The sequence below is a fragment of the Bos javanicus genome, chromosome 20 (assembly GCF_032452875.1).
Source record: "Bos javanicus breed banteng chromosome 20, ARS-OSU_banteng_1.0, whole genome shotgun sequence".
Classification (NCBI taxonomy): domain Eukaryota; kingdom Metazoa; phylum Chordata; class Mammalia; order Artiodactyla; family Bovidae; genus Bos; species Bos javanicus.
In genome coordinates, this window is record NC_083887.1 from 55,471,518 (window position 1) to 55,493,424 (window position 21,907).

The window sequence follows — 21,907 nt, forward strand, 5'->3', positions numbered from 1 at the left end:
CCCAGCACCTCAGAATGTGGCCGGTTTTGGAGATAAAGCTTTTAAAGAATTACAGTAAAAGGAGGTGATATGGGTGGGCCCTAATCCAATCTGATTTGTGTCCTTCATCCAAGGAGGAGATCAGGACACAGACATACAAGGAGGAAAAAACATGTGAAAACAGAGAGAGAAAACCATCCACAAGCCAAGAAGAGAGGCCTCAGAAGAAACAATCCTGCTGATACTTGACCTGGGACTTCTGGTCCTCAGACCTGTGAAAAAATCCCTTTCTGTTGTTTATTTTTTATTTTTTTTAAATTTATTTTTAATTGAAGGATAATTGCTTTACAGTATTGTGTTGGTTTCTGCTGTACAACAACATGAATCAGCCGTAAGGACCCTTATGCCCCCTCCCTCTTGCACCTCCCTCCCACCCCTCTACCCCATCCCACCCCCTCAGAGCACTGGGTGAGCTCCCTGTATTAAAGAGCAACTTCCCACTAGTTACCTATTTTACACATGGTCAGGTATATATGTTAATGCTCCTCTCTCAATCTGTTTCACCCTCCCCTTCCCCCACTGTGTCTGTTCTCTGCATCTGCATCTGCATTTTCATTCCTGCTCTACATATAGGTGCATCACTACTATTTTTCCAGGTTTCATATATGTTAATATACAATATCTGTTTTTCTCTTTTTGACTTATTTTATTCTGTATAACTGCAAGGAGTATATGCAGTATATTGACTGCAAGGAGATTCAACCAGTCCATCTTAAAGGAAATCAGTCCTGAATATTCATTGGAAGAACTGATGCTGAAGCTGAAACTCCAATTCTTTGGCTACCTGATGCGAAGAACTGACTCACTGGAAAAGATCCTGATGCTGGAAAAGATTGAAGGCAGGAGAAGGGGACAACAGAAGATGAGATGGTTGGATGGCATCACTGACTCAATGGACATGAGTTTGAGCAAGCTCTGGGAGTTGGTGATGGACAGGGAGGCCTGGCGTGCTGCAGTCCATGGGGTTGCAAAAGAGTTGGATACAACTGAGCAACTGAACTGAACTCTGTATAACTGGCTCTAGGTTCATCCACCTCAGTTCAACTGACTCAAATTCATTCCCTTCTGTGGCTGAGTAATATTCCTTTGTATATATGTAACACATCTCTTTATCCATTTATTTGTTGATGGACATCTTGGTTGTTTCCATGTCCTGGCACTGAGCATCGGGATCCATATGTCCTTTTGAATTATGGTTTTCTCAGGGTATATGGCACCCCACTCCAGTACTCTTGCCTGGAAAATCCCATGGATGGAAGAGACTGGTAGGCTGCAGTCCATGGGGTCGAACAGAGTCGGACATGACTAAGTGACTTCACTTTCACTTTTCACTTTCATGCATTGGAGAAGGAAATGGCAACCCACTCCAGTGTTCCTGCCTGGAGAATCCCAGGGATGGGGGAGCCTGTTGGTCTGCCGTCTATGGGGTTGCGCAGAGTTCGACACGACTGAAGCAACTTAGCAGCAGCAGCAGCAGCAGCAGGGTATATGCCCAGTATTGGGATTGTTGGGCACTTTCTGTTGTTTAAACCACTCAGTTTCTGGTATTTGTTATGGCAACACCAGCTAACTAATATATACACACTGCATTTTGGCCCTGTCATTAGAAAAATTGAAAATTCTAAGTTAATTCTTGAAAGTGAGTTGGAAAAATTCCACTAAATAAAATTTATTTTATTAATAAATGTGCCACATTTTATTTGTCAAAAATACTCTTGGATCTACCTTCAAAGACTAGCCAGTACTTTAACTACTACTTACCACTTCCATTGCTACCACATTAGCCCAAGTCAATGTCTCTCACTTAGATTATAGGCTTTTAATGGATCCTTGAAAGAAAAGCCATAGCCAACCTAGACAGCATATTAAAAAGCAGAGACATTACTTTGACGACAAAGGTCTGTCTAGTCAAAGCTATGGAAAAGGCAATGGCACCCCACTCCAGTACTCTTGCCTGGAAAATCCCATGGATGGAAGAGCCTGGTGGGCTGCAGTCCATGGGGTTGCTACGAGTCAGACACAACTGAGCTACTTCACTCTCACTTTTCACTTTCATGCATTGGAGAAGGAAATGGCAACCCACTCAAGTATTCTTGCCTGGAGAATTCCAGGGACGGGGGAGCCTGGTGGGCTGCCATCTATGCAGTCGCACAGAGTCAGACACAACTGAAGCGACTTAGCAGCAGCAGCAGTCATAGCTATAGTTTTTCCAGTAGTCATGTATGGATGTGAGAGTTGGACCATAAAGAAAGATGAGTGCCAAAGAACTGATGCTTTTGAACTGTGGTGTTGGAGAAGACTCTTGAGGTCCCTTGGACTGAAAGGAGATCCAACCAGTCAATCCTAAAGGAAATCAGTCCTGAATACTCATTGGAAGGACTGATGCTGAAGCTGAAGTTCCAATACTTTGGCCACCTGATGCAAGGAACTGGCTTATTGGAAAAGACCCTGATGCTGGGAAAGATTGAAGGCAGGAAAAGAAAGGGACAACAGAGGGTGAGATGGTTGGATCGCATCACTGACTCAATGGACATGAGTTTGAGTAAACTCCGGTAGCTGGTGATGGACAGGGAAGCCTGGCCTGCTGCATTCCATGGGGTTGCAAAGAGTCAGACACAACTGAGCAACTGAACTGAACTGAGCTCAATGAATCTGACAGAATCCTCTAATGTCTATTCAAAATACATGATCCTCTGAAAACAGGAGAGATCATGTTACTCCTCTGTCCAATGCCATGCAATGACTCCCTAGTTCCTGCCAAGGAAAACCAAAGCCCATATAAATGGCTACCATGCCCTACTTGAGTTGATCCCAGTTTGAGCTCCCCTCTATTACTCTAATCCAGCATAGCGGATGTCCTCAGTCACACCTTTGTTCTAGCTCCTCCCTTCTCCGAAAGTTTCTCCTTCAGTTATCTGCACAGCTAACTCCCTCACCTTCTTCATGTCTTTGCTCAAATTGTTCAGTTTCAGTATGGCTCCCCAGATCATCCTATTGCAGATTGTAACCGCGTCCCCTTCACGCTCTCATCATCCTTTGTCTGTGTACAGGTGTGCTCAGTCCCTCAGTCGTGTCTGATTCTTTGGGAACCCAATGGACTGTAACCTGCCAGGCTCTTCTGTCCCTGGAATGTTCCAGGCAAGAATACTAGACTGTGTTGCCTTTTCCTATTCCAGGGATCTTCCTTACCCAAGGATCAAAACTGCCTCTCTTGCATCTCCTACTTTGGCAGAAAGATCCTTTACCACTGGCATCCCTAGGAAGCCCCCATCATCCTACTCTACTGTTTTTTTATTCTGTTGCATTTAGTCTCTTCTGGAAAATTATATAAATTATTAATATATAGTTTACTGCTTATGCTATGTCTTTATTTGGTTCACCCATCTATTTCAAATCACCTGGAGCCATGCTTCACCCATGGTAGGAAGTCAAATATTTGATTAATAAATATTGAATGAAAGACCAGCTGGTTTTTGGTACACCTGAAACTAGCACAACATTGTAAATCAACTATACTTCAGTAAAAGTTTTTTTAAAAAATATCAGTTGACTATGGAAGCTAGAATTTTCTCTTTAAGCACTATAAATTTTCAAACATTCTCCAATTTAGAAACAGTTACAATGCAACCCATTATGAATGTCAGGAATTTTCTTTTTCTTACTTGCAGTTCTTAATAGGGATTCACTTCTCCAAGAAAATCCCCAAAGGAAGGAAAGAATTTTCAGTCCTTCTCATACTGCAACTAAAAGTCATACTTTTGGAAAAGACAAAATGGAAAGTAGGCCCCTAAAACATGGCAACTTGAAATTTTTCAGTTTCACGTGAAAGTATCCTTATGTAAGCATATTGCTGGAATGGCTAATAAAGTGTGACAAATTAGGGGAAGCTGAGTGAAATATTCAAAATTCAACTGGATAGTATTTAAAATAATTACTCAAGTCATAAGGTTTTAATATCGTGAAGGAATGCAGACTCAAATCAAGATTTTAAAAATCATTTAATAGAAAATACTTACTACTATCTTGAGGTTTCATCAAATCCAATGGCCTTAAGAAACCAAGTGGAAGTAGACTTACAGATCTTGTGACCCAAAGAGATGGAAACATCTATCAAGTGACCAAACTGGATGGAATCTGAAGATTTCTGTAAAAAAAAAATGAATTAGGCAATGTATATGTCACGTGGAGCCAGAAATACAGGTTCCAGGACCAGAGAGACCTACAGCTTAAAGTTCTAAAGCCCATAACATAACATAGAATACAGGGCCCCAAAGCCACTTGTAAGATGAGACGTTTTACAGATAGGAGATTAAAAATATATGTATCGGCAATATAAATTTGAAAATATCAATATTATTATAGAAACATGAACAAAAGGCATAAATAATAGTCCTTACAGTTGAGCATGCATCAATATCTGGCAGGGCTGGCTAAAATGCCAATTTCTCTGCCCCACCCTCAGCCTCTGATTCAGTGGACCTAGGGGACAGCCAAGAACCGCATTTTTATTTTTATTTTTATTTTTCTAATATTTATTTATTTGGCTGTGCTGAGTTTTAGTTGAGGGTCTCGGGATCTTTGATCTTCATTTTGGCATGCAGGGTATTGAGTTGCTGCATGTGGAATCTAGTTCCCCGACCAGGGATTAGATCCAGGCCCCCTTCACTGGGAAGCTCACCATCTTGGCCACTGGACCACCGGAAAGTCCTCAGAGAACCACATTTCTAACAAGCTCCCAGGCGATGCTGATGCCACTGATCCAGGGACCACACTTTGAGAACTACTGGAATAAATGGTTCTGCATTCAATTAATTTGCAAAACAGAAATAATAATTGTTTTGAGGTGTGAAGAAAAAGGTACCTTATTGTTGGTACCCATGTGTAAAGAGAGGCCTCTCCATACGCTTAAAAGGGTATCCTTTCAGAAAGGATGTTACGATTTACCAAGTCCTTTGTGTACATCACCTCCCTTGAGTGTAGGAAGGCGTCTCTGGCGGCACCCTCCCCGTCTCCTATTGCTGAGGTGGCCTGTCGCAGAGAGGCTGCGAACAGAGCACACGTTAGAAGTAAACAATGGCAAAAAGGTTCTTAGCTGGCTGCAGACAATCAGCTTCTATTAACATTCCTGGTTTGAGACAAACCATTCAGGTCCCTGCTGGTGGATGTGAGTGATGCTGGCCCAGACAGAGCCACGTAGCGGGGGTGGGGAGGTGATCAGAGGCAGAAGAAGCTGGCTTAGGGTCCTAGCAGTGCCGGCTGCTTTGTGTGCGGTCCCTCGGGCCCCCAGTCCTGTGCAGCTGCAGCTGGCCTTCCATCTGTCTGATCTCCGGGCAATTTGCAGACGGGGTAATAGGGTAACATGAAGGCCAAATCTGCGTGATTCTTTGCCTTTCTTCTTTTTTTTTCTTTCCAACCAGTTACTGATAGTTGGCAAAGAGATGAAAAGGAGAAAATATTAGACCTCCCTTTTCAATCCTCGCAGCAATGAATACACAGGAAAAAAAAAGTTATTTTATGAGAACTACAAATAGATATCAGACAATTACACACATTTAACTTGAACAGTGAGCCTGCTATATTTACGACACATTTACAAGTAGCTGTCCTTCCTATGCTTGTCCTTCATCTGCCCTGTGTTGCTTTTAATAAAGTTTAGTGTTCAGAGTTCAGAAAAGAAGTGAATATGAGCATTTGAGATTTGAGATGTGTGTTATTTTTTTTAATTGAAATAATTTTTCAATTAAAAAATAGCTATCTAAAATATGGAATAGATAAATCCACAAGGTCCTACTGTATAGCTTAGAGAACTATATTCACTATCCTATGATAAATTGTAGTGGAAAAGAATACAAAAAGAATGTATACATATGCAAAACTGAATCACTTTGCAGGATAGCAGAAATTAACACAACGTTGAAAATCAACTATATTTCAATTTAAAAATTGTAATCGAGCATTTTGTTTGTTAACTACTGTTTTGGGGAAGTAAAACAAAAAAGAATATGTTTACCCTAAGCCTGGAACAATAATGAGACATATTACAATAATTTATTTCTTTTATAGACCCTCTATCTTCTATGTAAAGCCTAAGTAATATTTTTTTTAAAGAGGAACATGCCTCGTAAACAAGCTTAAAATTAAGCAGAGAATATGGTGCTTCCATGTCTACAAAAGATTCTCTCTTAAATCTTCAAGATAAGCAAGGATTTTCAAAGGAAGTATTTGTGAAAATAGCTTCCTTTTGAAAGAACCAGTAAAAACAGCTAACCAGATAAATGAGGACAGCCCACTTTTAAGTATGCTTTCTTCCCACTATATTTTGGGTGCCCGTTTTTGTTTCTTTTTTTTTTTAATTTGGACCATGTGGCCTTCTGACAATGGCTGAGGTAAAACACACACTGTGTCACGGATCCGCTCATCTGACAGCAGAGGACGCAGGGTGACAGAGGCTGGAGAGAGCTACCCAGAGGGCTTGTGTAATAACCAGAGCTTCTGCCTCCTAACTCAGCATGCCTTTCTGAATTATGAAAGCATTTCCCCATTTCCGAGGAAAGGTCACTCATAAGTGTATGTCTGTGGAAACTAACTCTGAGTCACCTACTCAGCCAGCTCTTTCATTGAGAGAAGAATTGGCTGACCTGGGGGCAAAGTAAGATTCCCACTAGAGCCTGCCTCCATAGTTCCTCGGGCAGAATAGTCAGTATGATTTAACCATTAGTTTCTGAGATTTCCAGGTGACAGCTAAAAGCCTGAGAACATCACTGTGACTTCCCCTGGGGCAATGCCCATGACCCCTCTGCCCCCTCCCATCTCTGCTCTTCAAACTGAGACTCTTTCAGCTACAACCAAGGGAGATATTTGAAGCTCTAGTCTGTGTATGTGAGAGGTGTGACACCTGGAAAATCTCCTAGTATTTCCATCTAGGGGATTCTGGCCAATGAACCTTCCGAGCAGTCTCGAGGGAAAGGAGAGGTCTCAGAAGGACTCCTATAATCCACTGGGCAGGGGGAAGGACCCTCAGGGTAGAACTGGGCACACAACCTCTATCACCACTAAGCTGGCTTCTCACCTCGCTCTCAGTTGAGAAACTTGGGGAGACTGGAGGTTGTGTGACTCTCAGTCTATTCCTTTTCACCCCAAATTAGCTAATATTCCAACATGGAGCCAAAATCCTTGGTTGGGTGCACAGGGTGGGTCATCTGTCTTTCCTGCCCACTGCCCAAGAAGGCAGGCCAGTCTGAGTCATCTCTCACCCGACAGTTCTAATAACTCCATCAGGTCCTCAGTCAAAGAGAACACCTGGTGACTGGAGTCTGAAATAGACAGACCATCCCCTTCCTCCCTCCTTGGGTCTTATTTATTTATCAGATCCTTTTTTTCATGGATATCAAGATCTCCAAGACACAGACATGAAGAGGAAATTAGATACTGGAGAGATTTGGTGGGGATGGAAGGGAAATCCCAGGGAAGGATTATTGCTGTTCAGTTGCTAAAAAGTCCTATCCGACTCTTTGTGACCTTATGGACTGCAGCACGCCAGGCCTCCCTGTCCTTCACAATCTCCCAGAGTTTGCTCAAACTCATGTCCATTGAGTCAGTGATGCCATTCAACCATCTCATCCTCTGTCGTCCGCTTCTTATCTTGCCCTCAATCTTTCCCAGCATCAGGGTCTTTTTCAATCAGTTGGCTCTTCGCATCAGGTGGCCAAAGTATTGGTGCTTCAGCTTCAGTATCTGTCCTCCCAATGAATGAAAAGCGAAAATGTCAGTCGCTCAGTCATGTCCAACTCTTTGCAACCCCATGGACTGTAGCCCGCCAGGTTCCTCTATCCATGGGATTTTCCAGGAAGCGTACTGGAGTGGGTTGCCATTCCATTAAATATTCCAATGAATACTCAGGGTTGATTTCCTTTGGGATTGACTTGATCTCCTTGTGGTCCTAGGGACCCTCAAGAGTCTTTTCCAGAACCACAATTCAAAAGTGAAGGATAGACGGGAGGATATGTTACCAATGAGAGTCCTTAATCAATAGAACCTGATCAGAGGCCAGATAAGGAAATCAGGCAAGGCTTTCTTGGGGCCTCTACTGCAGCAGAGGGGAGGGAAAACAAACAACAACTTCCCTTGCTTGCTTGCTCTCTGAGGCGGGAGGGTGGATCTGGTTCCTTATATGGGGTGAGGGTAGAGGTATGTCAAAGGCTTGGGCCAGAAGGGTGGCTTAGGTGCTTTGCCCAGCTGCTCTGGTGATGTTGTGTGCAGAGTACATGCGCAGCACCCAACTCTTCAGAAATGGCAGTTGGGTTTTTGGTCTTTTTGTAGCTTGCTGTCCAGAATTTGCCCCCATTGAGTATGCACGCAATTATTTTTACTCCCTTGTAGTTTCTTTGTACATTTACCTTGAAGAGACATTTGTCCAGGTGCAAGCATTATAGCACTGCAGCAAAGGGTCCCAGGTTCCAGCCTGTATCAGAGAGAGAGGGGAGATATTCTGGAGTCAGCCCTCAGACTGTGCTGCAGTTCTGACAACTGTGAAAGGAAAGAGCGAAACCTCAGCCAGCAGAGGACTCTGAGAACATCTCATCCAGACTGACAGTCAGCCCTGGAGCAGCACTTGCCCATCAGTAGACCCCTGCTGTCTGCAGCAATGCACAGATGCTAATGTTGCTCACCACCCTTTCACCTCCCAGCAGATTTTCTTGAAGGGATTGCTGGGCATCTCATGGCATCACCCCACACATACACCTGTCACCCTGATGTTGGGTTAGCTCTGGAATAAAGTTCCCTCACCTGACAGAGATACACTCTGCCTCTCAAGGAGGAAATAGCACGAACCCTATATGGGGTAGGCATATTGCTCTGTGTGTGTGTGTGTGTGTGTGTGTGTGTGTATGCTGTGCTCAGCCACTTCAGTCATGTCCAACTTGTGACCCTGTGGACCGTAGCCCTCCAGGCTTCTCTGTCCTTGGGATTTTCCCACCAAGAATACTAGAGTGGGTTGCCATGCCCTCCTCCAGGGGATCGTCACAACCCAGGGATCGAAACTGCCTCTGTTGCATCTCCTGCATTGCAGGCACTCTTTACATGCTGAGGCATTGGGGAAGCCCAGGCATACTAGTAGTACTTTTTAATTTTTTGGCTGAGAAAATGATTTTTTGTTTTGAAATAAGTATATCCCATTTCATTTGCACAATGATTGTATTTTAGGGCTAAGAGGGGGCTTTAGAAACACTTGAGTCAGTTTATAGGTGAGATTCAGTTTAATTTAAACAGACTTTCTCCCTTACCTCTTAACCTTAGTATATGCTAAAGCAGGTTTCCTGATTCCTTTTTTTTTTTTTTTCCAGAACTTTTACCGAAAAATCCCACATTTAAGTGATACGTTTTGACATTCCAAATAGATTGCCCAGAGGAATTCCAGGACTACACTTATTTTGATACAATCCTAGCAGAGAACCCTGAATGGCTTTGACATCCAGTGGACTCTTCTGGGCCTCGCCTCAATTCCAAGAAATAATCCCACCTCTTAGAATTGCCCCAAATTGTGCATTTTAAATGAAATCAACTGAGCTTACCCTTTTCCTGTGTTGCAAATATCCATGACACTGTCCCTTCTCTGCCCCTCCTTTCCACTAAAATCCAACCTCATATCATTCGCATCCCCACTGCTCTTGAGTACAGCTCATTTTAGCTTCAGTCCGACGTTATGGACTGTAGCCCTCCAAGTTCCTCTGTCTTTAGATTTTTCCAGCAAGAACACTACAGTGAGTTGCCATGCCCCACTTTGGGGTATATCCCCGACCCAGGGATTGAACCCATGTCTCTTAAGACTCCTCCATTGGCAAATGGGTTCTTTACAACTAGCACTTCCTGGGAAGCCCAAGTGCTGCATTTTGCAATAGCCCAGATTATGGATGTTTTGAGTTCTTTGGTCTTCAAAATACGGCTGTAGGACTTTTTTTCCCCTAAGCTCAGCAACCTGATTCAAATTGCCTAGAAAGCTTTGAATAGCAGCTGGTTTCCAAGGCACATGAATACCAGATAGGTTCCCTACTTCATCATGAACACTGGAAAGCCCATTTTTGCTTTTGTTGGCACAGGATAACTGGAACAATCAGATCATGTATTTAGTTGGCATTGCATCTGAACAGATTTGCTTTCTTAACCTAGAAAGGAAATAGGAATATCACACTAATTGACTTGAAATCTAGAGCGTGTGTTCATTTCCTATATTAGATAGGTTTCTCAATGTTTACGTAGAGTGCAGGACATCTAGTCATAGAGTATTAAGTTTCAGGACAAGGAAAAAACCGTTATAAAATCTCTTACTCAGGACTCATTTGTTTACTTCTCTGCCTTTGTCTAACATAGTGGCTTAATTGTGGACTTGGCTCCCCTACTCTTCTTGGACTTCCCTGGTGGCTTAGCTGGTAAATTATCTGCCTGCAATGCGGGAGACCTAGGTAAATCTCTGGGTTGGGAAGATCCCCTGAAGGAGGGCATTGCAACCCACTCCAGTATTCTTGCCTGGAGAATTCCATGTACAAAGCAGCCCGGCAGGCTACAGTCCATGGGGTCGAAAAGAGTTGGGACATGCCTGAGTGACTAACATTTTCACTTTCACTTCTACTCTAACTTTTCCTTTAAGGTTTTTAGGTAGTTTACAAAATACTGAGTAATTTCTAGGTACTAGGTGCTGTATGCTACACATGCATATGGTGGTGAACTGAATTCAATTATAGACAGCCTGAGTTTCATGAGATGAAGGGCTTGCTTGTTTATTAACTGTACCTCTGCATCATGGGGGAGAAGCACTCTTTACAGCCAAAAGACTCAGCATTATCTTTCCCAGGAGTGATCGTGGGTTGAAAAGCAATCTAGTCAGATACCTAGATCAAAATAGCTGTCACATTTATTGAGAGCTAATTATATTGATAGGCGCTGTCCTCATATCTTTATATATCTGTACAGATAAATAAAATGAAAGTGAAAGTCACTTAGTCATGTCCAACTCTTTTCGACCCCATGGACAATGAGGTCAATTAAGTCCATGGAATTCTCTAGGCCACAATACTGGAGTGGGTAGCCTTTCCCTTTTCCAGGGGATCTTCCCAACCCAGGGATCAAACACAGGTCTCCCACATTGCAGGCAGATTCTTTACCAGTTGAGCAACAAGGGAAGCCCAAGAATACTGGAGTAGGTAGCCTATCGCTTCTCCCGACCCAGGAACCGAATTGGGGTCTCCTGCATTGCAAGTGGATTCTTTACCAACTGAGTTATCAACACATTAATATCTATGTGTATCTATCTGGGTATATACATATATCTAAGTATATCTGTATCTATATATCTTTATTTACACATATGCAATTGATTTCCATTATTTGTAGTCATTATAATCTTTAGGTACCACAAACACTAAATTAGCAAATAACGAGCCTTACTGTTAGGGAAATACAAGGTTAGTTTCCTGCAAGCATCTAGTCACAACATCTTCATCATCTTCATCATCTGATCTTTATGTATACTTATATGTTTGTATGTTAGTCTCTCAGTCATGTCTGACTCTTTGAGACCCCATGGACTGTAGCCCACCAGGCTCCTCTGTCCATGAGATTCTCCAGGCAAGAATACTGGAGTGGGTTGCCATTCCCTCTCTTTAAAGACACCTTATTTAATATATGTTGGTGATTTGTTAATATTCATCTCATACCCAATAACATCATAATTCAAGACTAAATGAAGCTTATCTACACACCTATCGTCTCCATAAGGTACATCATGGCCTGCTTGTACTTAGGAGCTGTAAGGACTTTAACCCTGCCCTGTAGGTCACTTACCAGTGAAATCACTAACAAAAAGCACAAAAATATTAAAAACATGGCACTAAATACATTGAGAAAGGACATTTCTTTACACTGTGAAAGCTGAATCTAGATGGCAGAGCCTGGCTTCATTCAAGCTCACTGGGAACATGGACACTGATTGGGCAATTCAAATGTGTCACCTTCCTATACCTGTCCAAAAATGGCCCAGAGCATCACAGGTATTGGTTTGGACATTACAAGCAAAGGTTAACAAGTAGGCAAACTCACAAACAGAGAATCCACAAATATTAAAGATTGATGCAGTAACATATATTCACATATGTATGAATATACATATATGTGTATCAGAGAGAGAGAAAGACTGCTATTATGAGCAGCCAACTATAACAGATAATAACCCCATCCTGATTTCATAAATAAAGAAAACCGAGGGACAGAAAAGTTAAGTAGCTAGCTAAAGGTTATAATGCTGATAAAGTCTTTGAACCCAGGGAACCAAACTCTGGAGTTTGTCTCCTTGATACTCAGGGAGTGCTTGTTATTACTTTTTGTTTTGTTTTCCTCTATTTTTCAATGCATTTTTACAGAATACAGCATAAAGCAGAAAATGCTCATATTATAAGCATAAAGCTTGATGAATTTCACAAAATGAAGAATCCCATGTACCCAGCTCTGAATTCAAGAAAGAGATCAGATACCCTTGAAGCCCCTGGGGATGTCTTCCACTCACCAACCCCCCACCCCACCCTAAGAGCAACCACTGTCATGACTTTTTAGTATTAGCTACACATATTTTTTAAATGTGTAAAATGTAATTCATACCACCTAGATCTCAGTTTCTAATAATTCCTCCAATTAAAAGAACAAGGGCTCCTTGGAGAAAGTTCTGATTCTAGGACTAAGGCAGAAACACTCAAGAAGAGCCTAGAGCATCTTGTAATGTCAGAAAGTAAAAAAGTAGTCAAAAAAAAAAAAAAACCCACAATGATGGGCATATCAAAATGACACAGGAGTCAACTGAGCATGCTCCCAGTCTCCAAAGCTTGAACAATCTGAACAAGAAAATAAATGAAATCCAATGGATTATAACCCAAAGTATAAAATATTAATAAATATGAGTTATTATGAGTTCATAGTCTGAACTATGAGTTCAGACTGATATAAATAAATGATTGAATAAAGAAATAAATGGGCTAGAATAAACAAATCTCTTAGGAAGGAAAATTCCAAACAGTTTATGGAAATAATCAGCCTTCAGGAAAATAGCTCTCCACTCCTTAAGTATAAGCTATGCATCATTACTTCCTCCCCATGTCCTCTAAGGTTTCCCCAGTATGAAAGCAGTCTGGTCCTTGCTAGTCTACTCTTCAGTGACTTCCCCGTGCACCAGAAGTATCCTCATAGGCTGGAAACACATCAAACTAAGAGTCAAGAGACCCTGAATAATTGTCTTAATGCCAACGCATCTTGTTGGGCAGGAATAAACTCTAAATCCTCAGATTCTTCTGTGCAGAACTGCAGAGAGAATTCCCTTTTGTCCTCATAAATTAGCCAAATTGTGGTTATATGTACAGACTCTCTAGATGAAGTGCAAATCCCAATATTGCCACTTATCAGCTGTAGGAACCTAAATGAGCAACTTGACCTCCTTTAGCCTTAATATCCTCATCTCCAAAACAAGGATAATAGCAGTGCTTACATCCTTGAGGTTTCATGTGGATTAAATGACAAAATGCATTAAAATTGTGTAGCACTTGACATTGAAAGCAGCCTATACAGGTTAGAGATTAATCATAATAACAACAATTATATGCCTGCCCTTGGAAATAGAGTGTATTCTTGGTTCAGAATAAGTCTTGATTGAGAGACATAAAGATCCCTTTTCTGGAGTTCTCCATAAACTTTCATGGCTCCTCAATCCTCTGTCTATTGGGCATGCTGTTTCTTTAATATATTGGTACATTTGAGTAAGAGTTGAAGATTCCCTGGAGAAGGGAATAGCTGCCCACTTCAGTATTCTTGCACAGAAAATTCCATGGACAGAGGAGCTTGGTGTAAAGTCCATGAGGTTGCAAAGAGTCAGACACGACTGAGCAACAACACTTTTCTCTTGAATTCAACCAGCTTAGGCATCATTTTGCCTGTAGTCAGTGTTTTTGCAAACTTCTACTCTGCTCCCTTCCTTCCTGGTGGACTTCCCTGGTCACTCAGATGGCAAAGCATCTACCTACAATGCAGGAGACCCAGGTTCAATCCCTGGGTCAGGAAGATCTCCTGGAGAAGAAAATGGCAACCCACTCCAGTATCCTTGCCTGGAGAATCCCATGGACAGAGAAGCCTGGTAGGCTGCAGTCCATGGGGTCGTAAAGAGCTGGACACGACTGAGTGACTTCACTTTCGATTTCACTCTACTCCCTTATAAGTCAGTGTTACAGTGTTCTCAGAGGACCTCCACATTTTTCTAAAGCCGTGTTCTTAAGGAATTCCTAGTCCGCAGTTTTGGCCATCTGCTCTGACTGGAGAATCTCTGTGGTTTTTTTGAGTTACACGAATAAACCTATGATTAGGTTTCAGTTATGTATATACCAAATATCTACATAGAGATCTTTAACACTTGATCCCCAGAAAGAGATAAATCAACTGAAAAAAAAATGATATATGAGTCTGTTACCAGTGCAAATTGAATAAAAATGTTAAGCACACTCTTTTTTTTTTTAAACAGATAAAGCCAGGTGAAAATGTAATGTCTCATTATGGACCTTTCTTCACTATGTAATTTCTATATATTCATCATATAGCCTAGAAAAAATTGACTGTGTTTAAAATGACACAAAATTCATATGTAATTTTACATTAAAATATTTATTTAAAGAACCAAAGTAAGCTATTGACCCTCCCCAGCTGAGACACAAACAGCAGGGCAGGCAATCAATAATGATCCTTAACCTCTGTCTTCTCTCTCATATGAACACTTGCACACCAAATTTTTATCAACTGTGTGATTCTACAAACTTTAAAAACTAATCTGTTTTCTCATTGGTAGCCATTATTAAATGTTTACAATGCACACACACATACAAAAAACTATGTAACAAATACTAGTTTAAAAAAAAATGGAATGTTGGTAATAAATTGAGCCCCACCCTACAAGCCCCGCCTCGCTCAACTGAGACTGAAATATGAAAAGAAGTTAATATAAATCATCCTTTTATAAACATCAGTAACTTGCCAAAGTCATAATGAAGTAGAAGAACATTTAATGATAAGGGAAGTAAAGGACGGTGAAGAAAAATTCATTCCCAGAACTTATTAGACAAACCATGAGCAAAGTGACTCCAGAGGGTTATGAGGGAAATAGGGCTTCAGATAAGAGTAGGGAAAGTCAGCATGATAGATAATATATGTTATTACTTTACAATTTGTGTATTTATTTCTCACCTTAAGACTATGTGGAAAGAGACCCAGGCCAAGAAAACATTGGGCTTTCAAATCCAAAACCTGGATATAAATATCTGCTATTACTTTGTCATCAAATGTGGGACTGGGAATGAATCAGGAAAATGCTGTAACAAATCAGTTAGCATCAGCTGCCAACAGGAGCTTAAGGAAGGCAGACGTTTAATGATCTCATGTAGAAGGAAACCTGAGGTCAGTGGGTTCAAATCTGACAAGGTAACAAAGTGATGTCATCAGAGAGGTAAGTTTTTTCCTATCTGTTTTATCTTTTTTCTGTCTTTTAGTATCCCAGGTATAATGCATTTTTGTTCTTAGACTTTTTGACTCATGGTCCCTGAGATGGGTGCCGCTGGTCCAGCCATTGCTTTCTCACATAGCCATCTTTAGGGAAGAAAAATAGAGAAGATGTGGAACCGGAAAGCTCTCCTCTTGCATTTGACACTTTCATGGAAGAAAAAAATCTTTTCCAGAAGTCACAAAGTGGGATTCTACTTACATTGCTTTGGCCAGAACACATGGATTGGTCACATGGTTACTTTAACAACTAGGCTAATCATTTTTCCATCCTCCAAAATTTTGAAAGAAGAAGAGAAAATGATTCAATTGCTTGATATTCAATAACAGTGCCCATCAGACTTATCTTGTCATGAATGTAGCCTTGTGTTAATTTGCATCTATACACACAGTTACGTGTGTTTTGATTATAAAGTAACTGAAATCCTTGTGTCCTTTTTGCTGTTCAGTGAAGCAAAGTCGAGCTGATTAAAGATTTCTACCTTTTCAAGAAGACAAAAAACTTGAGACCATCTAAAATGACTATGAATATGCCATAAAAAAATTACTCAAATATTTGTAAGGCTTGTATATGTGCTTCAGAGAAGGCAATGGCACCCCACTCCAGTATTCTTGCCTGGAAAATCCCATGGATGGAGGGGCCTGGTGGGCTGCAGTCCATGGGGTCGCTAGGAGTTGGACACTACTGAGCGACTTCACTTTATTTTTTCACTTTCATGCATTGGAGAAGGAAATGGCAACCCACTCCAGTGTTCTTGCCTGGAGAATCCCAGGGATGGGGAGCCTGATGGGCTGCTGTCAATGGGGTCGTACAGAGTCGGACACAACTGAAGTGACAGCAGCAGTAGCAGCAGCAGTACATGTGCTTAAAAATAAAAAAACAATACATGTAATAATCACAGTTTTAGTCATGAGTCTTCACACTTTGCAACAATAACTGGGATTTTACTATACCTGTAATTTTCTAGTTTCCTTTTTAAGACACTACATTTTTATTGCTATTTTTAAAATAATTTATTAGAGGAAACATATAACCATTTACAAAACCAATATGGGTGTAACCTGAACTTTTTCTCATTCCAACTCTGATTGTTCATTGCTATGAAGGAAATTAAGACAAATTATCAAAAGAAATAGGTAAATGCTTAATTTCTCTGGGAATAAGGAAAATAATTCTACTGGGATTAAGGAAAATAATTCCTCTTATAAAAGGGAAAAGTTATATAACCACAGAGACTGGCCTAAGTAATGACCATAGGCCATTTGTAAAGATATATGAGACCCAAAAAGAGATAACAAGAAGGGCAAAGATAAATCTTCAGTTGTGTCAAACAGCTAAGAAATATGTGAGAAGAAAATTCAACAACTAAGTAAAGTAATTCAGTGACTTTAATGCCATACTGCTTGGAGAAGAAAGGCTATGCTTATAAGATATGTAAAAAATTGTAAGAATTCAAGAATAAAAAGTAAGCATCAGATCAGATCAGTCGCTCAGTCATGTCCAACTCTTTAAGACCCCATGAATCACAGCACGCCAGGCCTTCCTGTCCATCACCAACCCCTGGAGTTCACTCAGACTCACGTCCATCGAGTCAGTGATGCCATCCAGCCATCTCATCCTCTGTCGTCCCCTTTTCCTCCTGCCCCCAATCCCTCCCAGCATCAGAGTCTTTTCCAGTGAGTCAACACTTCACATGAGGTGGCCAAAGTATTGGAGTTTCAGCTTTAGCATCATTCCTTCCAAAGAAATCCCAGGGCTGATCTCCTTCAGAATGGACTGGTTGGATCTCCTTGCAGTCCAAGGGACTCTCAAGAGTCTTCTCCAACACCACAGTTCAAAAGCATCAGTTCTTCAGTGCTCAGCCTTCTTCATAGTCCAACTCTCACATCCATACATGACCACTGGAAAAACCATAGCCTTGACTAGACAGACCTTTGTTGGCAAAGTAATGTCTCTGATTTTGAATATGCTATCTAGGTTGGTCATAACTTTCCTTCCAAGGAGTAAGTGTCTTTTAATTTCATGGCTGCAGTCACCATCTGCAGTGATTTTGGAGCCCAGAAAAATAAAGTCTGACACTGTTTCCCCATCCACTGTTTCCCATGAAGTGATGAGACCAGATGCCATGATCTTCATTTTCTGAATGTTGAGCTTTAAGCCCACTTTTTCATTCTCCTCTTTCACTTTCATCAAGAGGCTTTTTAGTTCCTCTTCACTTTCTGCCATAAGGGTGGTGTCATCTGCACATCTGAGGTTATTGATATTTCTCCTGGCAATCTTGATTCCAGCTTGTGTTTCTTCCAGTCCAGCGTTTCTCATGATGTACTCTACTGCTGCTGCTGCTAAGTCGCTTCAGTCGTATTCGACTCTGTGTGACCCCATAGACGGCATCTCACCAGGCTCCCCCGTCCCTGGGATTCTCCAGGCAAGAACACTGGAATGGGTTGCCATTTCCTTCTCCAACACAAAAGCGAAAGTGAAGCCGCTCAGTCGTGTCCGACTCTTAGCGACCCCATGGACTGCAGCCTACCAGACTCCTCCGTCCATGGGATTTTCCAGGCAAGAGTACTGGAGTGGCATATAAGTTAAATAAACAGGATGACAATATACAGCCTTGACGTACTTCTTTTCCTATTTGGAACCAGTCTGTTGTTCCATGTCCAATTCTAACTATTGCTTCCTGACCTCCATACAAATTTCTCAAGAGGCAAATTAGGTGGTCTGGTATTCCCATCTCTTTCAGAATTTTCTGCAATTGATTGTGATCCACACAGTCAAAGGCTTTGGCATAGTCAATAAAGCAGAAATAGATGCTTTTCTGGAACTCTCTTGCTTTTTCCATGATCCAGCGGATGTCGGCAATTTGATTTCTGGTTCCTCTGCCTTTTCTAAAACCAGCTTGAACATCAGGAAGTTCACAGTTCACATATTGCTGAAGCCTGAGAATTTGGAGCATTACTTTACTAGCATGTGAGATGAGTGCAACTGTGCGGTAGTTGGAGCATTCTTTGGCATTGCCTTTCTTTGGGATTGGAATGAAAACCGACCTTTTCCAGTCCTGTGGCCACTGCTGAGTTTTCCAAATTTGCTGGCATACTGAGTGCAGCACTTTCACAGCATCATCTTTCAGGATTTGAAATAGTTCAACTGGAATTCCATCACCTCCACTAGCTTTGTTCATAGTGATGCTTTCTAAGGCCCACTTGACTTCACATTCCAGGATGTTTGGCCCTAGGAGAGTGATCACACTATCATGATTATCTTGGTCATGAAGATCTTTTTTGTACAGTTCTTCTGTATATTCTTGCCATCTCTTCTTAATATCTTCTGCTTCTGTTAGGTCCATACCATTTCTGTCCTTTATCGAGCCCATCTTTGCATTAAATGTTCCTTTGGTATCTCTGATTTTCTTGAAGAGATCTCTAGTCTTTCCCATTCTGTTGTTTTCCTCTATTTCTTTGCATTGTAAGTAAGCATAAATTAAACAGCAGTGGTTAAGGATTAATGATCAATTGCACAAACATACTAATTTATTTACACCTTTCACTATACATTCATCCTTTAAGATCATGTCCTAAAATGTTGTTGTAAAGAGTTGCTCATTCTTTGGTTGGTTTTTGAAGGAAAGATTCAAATTAAGTTTTTGTTTTTTGTTTAAAGATCTTTTTTTTTTTTTCAAAATTTCTTTTTTTTTTAAATTTAATTTAATTTTATTTTTAAACTTTACATAATTGTATTAGTTTTGCCAAATATCAAAATGAATCCGCCACAGGTATACATGTGTTCCCCATCCTGAACCCTCCGCCCTCCTCCCTCCCCTACCATCCCTCTGGGTCGTCCCAGTGCACCAGCCCCAAGCATCCAGTATCGTGCATCGAACCTGGACTGGCATCTCGTTTCTTACATGATATTTTACATGTTTCAATGTCATTCTCCCAAATCTTCCCACCCTCTCCCTCTCCCACAGAGTCCATAAGACTGTTCTATACATCAGTGTCTCTTTTGCTGTCTCGTACACCAGGTTATTGTTACCATCTTTCTAAATTCCATATATATGCGTTAGTATACTGTATTTATGTTTTTCCTTCTGGCTTACTTCATTCTGTATAATAGGCTCCAGTTTCATCCACCTCGTTAGAACTGATTCAAATGTATTATTTTTAATGGCTGAGTAATACTCCATTGTGTATATGTACCACAGCTTTCTTATCCATTCATCTGCTGATGGACATCTAGGTTGCTTCCATGTCCTGGCTATTATAAACAGTGCTGCGATGAACATTGGGGTACACATGACTCTTTCCCTTCTGGTTTCCTCAGTGTGTATGCCCAGCAGTGGGATTGCTGGATCATAAGGCAGTTCTATTTCCAGTTTTTTAAGGAATCTCCACACTGTTCTCCATAGTGGCTGTACTAGTTTGCATTCCCACCAACAGTGTAAGAGGGTTCCCTTTTCTCCACACCCTCTCCAGCATTTATTATTTGTAGACTTTTGGATCGCAGCCATTCTGACTGGTGTGAAATGGTACCTCATAGTGGTTTTGATTTGCATTTCTCTGATAATGAGTGATGTTGAGCATCTTTTAATGTGTTTGTTAGCCATCTGTATGTCTTCTTTGGAGAACCAAAGACCTATATATAGAAAACTATAAAACACTGGTGAAAGAGATCAAAGAGGACACTAATAGATGGAGAAATATACCATGTTCGTGGATTGGAAGAATCAATATAGTGAAAATGAGTATACTACCCAAAGCAATTTATAGATTCAATGCAATCCCTATCAAGCTACCAACGGTATTCTTCACAGAGCTAGAACAAATAATTGCACAATTTGTATGGAAATACAAAAAACCTAGAATAGCCAAAGCTATCTTGAGAAAGAATAATGGAACTGGAGGAATCAACCTGCCTGACTTCAGGCTCTGTTACAAAGCCACAGTTATCAAGACAGTATGGTACTGGCACAAAGACAGAAATATTGATCAATGGAACAAAATAGAAAGCCCAGAGATAAATCCATGCACATATGGACACCTTATCTTTGACAAAGGAGGCAAGAATATACAATGGATTAAAGACAACCTCTTTAACAAGTGGTGCTGGGAAAACTGGTCAACCACTTGTAAAAGAATGAAACTAGGCCACTTTCTAACACCATACACAAAAATAAACTCAAAATGGATTAAAGATCTAAACGTAAGACCAGAAACTATAAAACTCCTAGATGAGAACATAGGCAAAACACTCTCTAACATACATCACAGCAGGATCCTCTATGACCCACCTCCCAGAATATTGGAAATAAAATCAAAAATAAACAAATGGGACCTAATTAACCTTAAAAGCTTCTGCACATCAAAGGAAACTATTAGCAAGGTGAAAAGACAGCCTTCAGAATGGGAGAAAATAATAGCAAATGAAGCAACTGACAAACAACTAATCTCAAAAATATACAAGCAACTCCTACAGCTCAACTCCAGAAAAATAAACAACCCAATCAAAAAATGGGCCAAAGAACTAAATAGACATTTCTCCAAAGAAGACATACAGATGTTTAAAGATCTTACTAACATTCCGCATCTACTATTAATAGAACAAGAACTCCATGAAAAAGAGGAACAGTTTCCAGCTCATTCTCTTTCATTCCTCCAGCATGAAGCACATAGCAGCAGTCAGTAAATATTGGTAAGATGAGCAAATGTCCCATGGTGAATACAAAAGCAAATGGATGGAAATCAACTCTCGGTGCTGAGCTTAGAGCTGTAGAAATATGTATAGGAACACTACAAATATCTCAGAAGTCTAGGAAAAATACAAAAAGATGTTCAGTAATCAGTATCATTTTCTCCAGAGAACAGTCACAACCCTTTTATGTAACATTTAATAACCATTTTACCTAGCAACTATGTGCCTGAGACTAGGAATTATTTGGGTGAAAAATTCATACATTCTCTTCCCTTAAACTTGGACATAATTCAATCCACTCTCAAGAGAAGACAACTTGGCCTCCCACCCACCTCCATGTACACAGAACCTCAGGAGAAATATTTCCTGCTATTTTCTCATTGCTCTTACAAAACAGAAAGTAAAAACACCATTGTTGAAACTTATATGATCTCGCCCTAGCAAAGTCTTCCATCTAGCTCTTTGACACTTTTCAAGACAGTAAAGAGTCTACCTGCAATTCAGGAGACCCGGGTTCCATCTCTGGGTAGGGAAGATCCCCTGTAGAAAGGAATGCCGACCTACTCCAGTATTCTTGCCTGGAGAATTCCATGGACAGAGGAG

General features: G+C 40.9%; 1 long non-coding RNA gene across 6 annotated transcripts in view; it reads right to left on the reverse strand.

Moving 5' to 3' along the window:
- Nucleotides 1-438: 438 nt before the first annotated feature.
- LOC133233729 (uncharacterized) overlaps nucleotides 439-21,907 on the reverse strand; it is a 28,106-nt gene continuing 6,637 nt past the window's right edge. For 2 of the 6 annotated variants that reach the window (XR_009731817.1, XR_009731816.1), the window contains exons 3-4: nucleotides 8,436-8,565; nucleotides 444-7,773 (exon numbers count right to left, since the gene is read on the reverse strand). This is a non-coding gene — a long non-coding RNA (uncharacterized LOC133233729). Of the gene's footprint in view, nucleotides 7,774-8,435; nucleotides 8,566-21,907 lie in introns of all 6 variants that reach the window. The other 4 variants (XR_009731815.1, XR_009731814.1, XR_009731813.1 and 1 more) reach the window with 4 other exon arrangements.